The sequence below is a fragment of the Sceloporus undulatus genome, chromosome 4, assembly GCF_019175285.1.
Source record: "Sceloporus undulatus isolate JIND9_A2432 ecotype Alabama chromosome 4, SceUnd_v1.1, whole genome shotgun sequence".
Classification (NCBI taxonomy): domain Eukaryota; kingdom Metazoa; phylum Chordata; class Lepidosauria; order Squamata; family Phrynosomatidae; genus Sceloporus; species Sceloporus undulatus.
In genome coordinates this window covers 212,684,983-212,691,647 of record NC_056525.1, presented here as the reverse complement: position 1 = coordinate 212,691,647, position 6,665 = coordinate 212,684,983, and positions in this window count along the sequence as shown.

Sequence of the window (6,665 nt, the reverse complement as noted above, 5' to 3'; positions counted from 1 at the left end):
TAGGAGCTGCACTTTGGGTTGACTTTTTTATGGCGTTCTCTCTCACACCTAAAATTTATATCTTGGTCAGTTACTGCCAGCTCAGATCTCATCAGAATTTAGAGTTGTTTTTTGGTTTGGTTTGGTTTTTTTGCTCCAGTACTTTACACTTGCTTACACTCATTCACATTTGTCATTTTATTACCCTTTCTGTATAGAGAGAGCCTTTAAGAGCTCTTCACAATAAATTTTATTCTCACCATCAGTTAACAGACATAAAACAGATCCAAAAATTCATTAGTTATAATAAAGATTACAAAGTTTTACAAAATGGTGAGTAAAAAAAACATAAAACACCAGTCTGCATATACTGTATGATGAATAGCTTTTCTGAACAGAACTGTCTTAAAGAAGCAACTAAAAACAACAAGTGAAGACTTGTAAACATATTCTGAACAGTCCTTATGACTGAGGTGCATCTTTATAAAATGCTTTCTCAGGTATCACAGCCAATTTACATCATTGATCGTTCTGTTACCTCCTAGACTAACCTTTCCTAATCTGGTATCTCCAGGCTGCTTGAGGTGTTACAGAAAGTGTAATCCAATACATCTGGAGAACACCAAATGTGTTCGAAAAGAACGGTATTTTAGGCCAATTTCTACTCATTCATTGAAAGTTGTGTAGTTGCAACATGCCTTACATTTAAAACCAATTTAAGCTATATCCATATAACAAGCAATAAAGCTGGCTGCGCTCTTGCCCATTTATGTGGGGACGACACATAGTATTGCTGATACTGGATCAGTAATAATAGTACAGTGCTTAGCAGTAAAGCAGGATAGGCAGCTTGCTCTTGGGTGTATCTCCAAGTGCTTTATTACTGGATTTGAAAATGTTAATCAGTACATGTGTTACAAATTGAATGAGTGTTCAAGCTTCCCTTATTATGTAAGTGTCTAGCCTTCCATGTCATAAATAAATTTTAAGTAAATACTTTACAAAGGTCCATTCCTTTTGGCTAAATTAAAAATAATTGCTGAAATACTATGAATGATGTCACTATATTTGAAAGGGGAACCTATTGGGTTTTTCCAGTGAAAATAGGATCCATGTTTGTGTGCAAAATCTCACACTTTTGCATGAGGTTGTCGATAACTGCCTGTACATAATCAGTTTAGCTTCTGATAGTCTCTTTACAAACCATGGTCATGCCTATAACACAGTCATTTAATAAAATTTGTCTGTAAACACTGCCACCATTTCTGGTTTACTTCCAGATATCAATTTGCACAGATTCTTAACATTTATGAAATAGATATTCTGAAATACAGTTGTCATACTTGACATAAACATCTAAGGTCTTTCTTTTAAAGGTTTAAAACTAGAAACTGACCCTTTTGTTTTTAAAATAGAAGAACAGAGCTCTTAGCTATGTTTTTAAAAATATTGTTTTATTTCCTTCATTCCAGCTGACTATTGAAAGCATATTTATAGAAGAAGGGTTGAGGAAGTGTCATGGTCATAAATTCTGTGCCTTTGCTCTGGAATAGTCACATACTTCAAGATTTCCTTGTCAAATAAGAAGTAGTGCACCTTTCTTCCAAAGGTATTGAACTGCAACTTCCATCACCGTCAGCCAGCATAGTCATTGGCCATAGTTGGAAGTCAAGGGAATTGTTGTCCAATGTATCAGGCTGGGACACCATGTAAAACTAAGCTGTGCTTCTAGGGGTTTGTAGTCCAACACACAGAGTATGGGGTTCCATGGCAGGAAAGGCCAAACTAGAAGGAGTTCCTGCAAGAAATTTTAACACTGTTTTGCTGCTTCTGTCAGTGGTATGTCTCCATCTGGGGAAAAGGGAATAGACTGCCTTGCTAGAGATCAGCAACTTCCTTACATAATCTCCACTCTTGCTCCTTAAAAGTAACTACAATCCTTAAAAGTATATAGGTGGAGACAGGAAAGATGAACAGTGTATGGATAACGAAAGTCAAGAAGTAATTTTGTTGCTGCTGTTGCAGATTGACTGAAAAAGGAATAATCTGAAGGATGTACATCTACTAATCCCAGGAAATTTTGAAGATGCTATAAGGGGGGAAAAAAGGAAGAGAAACCCTTAAGAAGCATTACTGTTGGAACAGAACAAGGAAATCAATTGTGCATTACCTTTGCAGACATGCATTAAATGGTGCCTTTATTTGCTTCCCAGAACAATTATCCAAAGACAGGAAACTTTTATAATCAAAACACTGGTGCATTGTTGGTTGAATTTATGGCCTGGGGTTAAAGTATTATACTTTTTTAAAGTATAGCTCTCTCTCTCTCTCTCTCTCTCTAGATAGATAGATAGATAGATAGATAGATAGATAGTAAATCAGTTTTGAACTTAAGTCTGCAAATGTTTATATTGATTTTTTGCTTCTTTTTTTTTTACTCTGTGGACTGTTTGTAACCATAGGTCTCCTACATTTTTTTTTCTAGTTCTGAGTCGGGGGGGGTGGAATCAAGATTTAGTGAGTTATAGAATTCACTAAAAACAAGCTTGTGGCACCTAAAACACATTTATTATAGCATCAGTTTTTGGAATCCAGAGTCTACTTCGGTGGATTTATATAGTTAACTTCTTAATGATTCATAGTGGCATATAGACATACTTATATGGAATTCTAATCAGTGTGAATGACAGCATTTGGAACATGTGTGTGCTAATTCTGTTTTCACAAAATTGTATTAGGAGGCATGCCTCGCTTTATTGGGCACATACTCAAATTCTATGAACAATTGCAGACTAGAAAATTCATCCATGTGGTTTGGGCTGCATTTCTGTCCCTCTAGTTCGTAGCTGCAGTCATACAGATGGTACACCCAACTTCATGGTCTGTTCTGCTGAATTCCACAGAAGCAGAAATTATTTTTATAGATAGAGGTAACACAAATTTGGAGCATTTTGAAAATATAGGAAAAAGGAAATCTGCATCATTAGTCATGTAAAACTACCCATGTTGTCACAAGCTTACACATACCATTTGATAAAAGAAATTTGTAAGTGCAAACCAGTACTTTGCTATAGATTGCTTATCTGTAACTATATTACTGGGATTTTCTTCCACTGCATGTTTCCGGTACAGTAATTGTATTCTAGTTAAGTGCTTGCCAGTGGAACTAAAGGTAATTTTATGGAACTGATTAGTGCACCATGTTGTTGTTGTATCTTAAATACTATTTATTCTACCTGCCAGCAATCTTGTATTCAAGTATATCCTAATGTTGATGTTCTTTTTTCCATATCTTCAGAGGGCCCAAGGTGTTTCCTCCTATCTACTTAAATAACTTCCAGCTTGAGTAATGTCAGCACAACAAAAGAGCTGGCTTGATTTGCCAGACATTCAGTCTGACCATTGTAGTTTCCATACACAGCAAGATTAGACACCCAAGGTTCCCAGAGCAGGAAGCTGCCATAAACCATGAGGGAAGGCTGGTGTGGTGGTATATCACTCCCAGTAGTTGTGCTTTCTGTTAGTCATTACACTTTATAGGGTTGTCTCCTAAAAGGGAATTCTCAAGTCTAGTTTGGGCAACTAAAGTTTAATGAACCTACAATTTCATGTGGGTGTCACTGAGCTCTTCTCATCGCTTCCTCATGGGGAAATTTCCTAGTTTCCCACTATGTGCAATAAGGTGAGTTTCTTTTGATAGGAAACTGACCCCATATCATTGATGCCATTTCTTGACCCCACACAAGAATGGACTAGATTCAGGTAAAGTTAATTGCCTTTAGTTCCAGCTTCAGTCTATGAGAAGTCACAAGTAGCTTGATGCTTCATGGATATGTACAATCTCCAATTCGCATATATCTTTTAAACCACATCAAACAATATACAACAATAAGAGATAATAATGTCACATTTATAAACAAGTAGCTTTTAATGGGACCTCAGTTCAGTTAACTTACAGCACAGTCCTATGCATGTCAGCCACCATCTTGAAGGGAGAGAAGGGAGAGAAATCATAAACACAATTCAGCTATATGTGTATTTAACATCCTATTGATTTCAGTGCAGGTTGCATTTATGTTTAAATGGGACTGATTTTAAAGTTGCTTATATGTGCTTGGGTCATATCTCTTATTATTTGACATGCAGGTAAATATTTAAAGACCAATACATGAATTCTTTAAACATTAATATTCTACTTATATATGTAAAAGAGTGCATCTTATGCAGACAGTTCTTCAACAGCTGAAGAAAGCTAAAATAATTCTGACACAAGGGTTTGGGATTATACATAACCTGTGGTTAAATCCATTCTCTCACTGAAGCTTTGCAGGAAGCTTGAGAGAACACTGTCAGCAAATCTTTGTTAAACATACTGTCTCAGAACTTCCTATGCCCTGGGGCATCTTTCTCTGCAATTCATCCAGGACTAGGAAATGTATGGCTCTGCAGAGGTCAATGGCATGCAACTCCCATCATCTTCATTGTTGGCTATATTGGATAGGCCTGATGGGAGTTGCAGTCCAACAACATCTGGAGAACCACATTAACCCTGCTTCTGGTCCATCCTACTACACTAGAAACAGGCAGAACGAACAAGTCAAGTTTGAGATGCAAGAAAGGGCCTGTGTTAAGATACTCTTTTATAGACAGGCCTATGGACACTTCCAATTCCTATCAAGGGGTGCAGAGCTCAGATACATACCTTTCTGGACTACCATTTCCAGAATGCCATCTTGGCCACTGGCTAAAATGACTGAGGTTTCTGCCCAAGGGCAACTTTTGCATGGATCTGAAAGATTCCATCTGTTTGTTTTGTGTGTGCTTCAGATTGGTTACCTGTGTACATCAGCAGAATCATGGTGTACATGTTAGTACTGCACTTTAGACTTTGAAGTGTTTCTTAAGAGCTATTCATTGTTGGCTTTAATAAGTAATATGAAGAGTTGTGGGAAACAAAGGCTTTATTAACTTTAAAACCATCTGGTACTTTATAACATGGATGGGTGAGTCATTTTTAAACTCCTAACATGTGTAAAGCTGTCTGTATATTTTTAATTCAGCTTCAACAAGCTAACATGATCCTGAACTTTTACAGTGATGACCCTGTCAACATAAACAGTACTTACCTGGCCTCGGAAAGAGTTCTAGTTGTGGTCATGCCCTTATATCAGGAAAAGCATATTATGAGCTTCAAGCATTTTGAATAACTGAGTTCAGAGCTCCACCTAGGGGCCATCAATGTACCTTTAGTCCTATATAGCTACTGACAAAAGTCTTGTGTTGTTTGCTTTGCAGTAACAATCAGATATTCTGGAATAAGTTTTTAGAGTGCTCTGCCCTAGATATCCTAGTTCCAAGTACATCATATGTCATATTGAGGATGAAACAAGTTTGTTTTCTGCTGCTCCAGAGACTAGGATATGAAGCAATGGATGCAAACTACAGTAAAAGCTGTTTGACAGTGGAATACACTCCCTCAGAGAGTGGTGGAGGCTCTTTCTTTGGAGGTTTTTAAACAGAGGCTGGATGGCCATCTGTCAGGGGAGCTTTGATTGTGTGTCCCTGCATGGCAGGGGATTGGACTGGATGGCCCTTGTGGTCTCTTCCAGTTCTATGATACTATGACCAGTATGCTGCAGTTGAAAGGAGTCACATTTTCTCTTTGAGTATTCCTACACTTCAGAGGGTTGGACTGGATGGCCCTTGTGGTCTATTCCAGCTCTATGATTCTACAATTCTTATCGTAATAAATTAAAGAAATAATAGGTTTCAGCCAAAAGTTTATGAAAATGTTTGTTTTTGTTGAATTTGCTTGTGTGTGTTTGATATTTGGTTTTTATTCTGTTTCTTTTATGCATCATCACATTTCAGCAGTGCTCATAAGGCAATATACAATAGACACTCCGTAGCCAGTGTCCTGAATCACATCGGTCTCATTATGTATCACTTTCACTGAGCATCGGTCCCAATGAACAATGGTAACTTTCCTGACTCCCCCACACAGTAACTCAACAGACCCTTCCTGAAAAGTGAAACTATTCAATTCTGTTTCCCTCAGAGGTAAGTCCCCAAATAAATTGTAGTTTATAAATAGCCTTGAAAAAAAATGTACACCCACTTCTTCAAAATAATTTAAAACCATACCATTAAAACATACAGAGCAATTTCAAGGGCCAAAGACCATGTGGAAGAATTTGCTTGACCGCCCACAGAAAGAAGCTCCACGGTCAGGGTGAGGCTACAGAGAAAGCCCAGTCATATCAGCCTAGTAGTGCAAGGTGGTGGGACCCGCAACAGAGCTTATGCTCAGGATCTCAGATTTTAGCCAGACTCATATGGAAGGAAATGATCTTTCAAATTTCCTGACCTCAAATTAGGGCTTCGCATGTCAAAAACAGCACCTTGAATTTTGCTTGGAAGCAAATTGAAAACTAGTGCCATTCTTGTAAGACTAGTATTATACAATCTCTATAATGCACATTCTACAATAGTCTAGCTGCATCCCCCAAACACTTTTCAGGGGCAGCCCTATGTAGAGTGCATTGTTGTTGTTGCTGTTGTATGCCTCCTAATCATTTCTGATTCATGATGATCATATCAATCTTGGCAAGACTGGTTCAGAGGAAGTTTGCCTCTGAAGCTGAGTAATTTATTATGCATTGCTTCAAAATCTTTGATATGGAGTA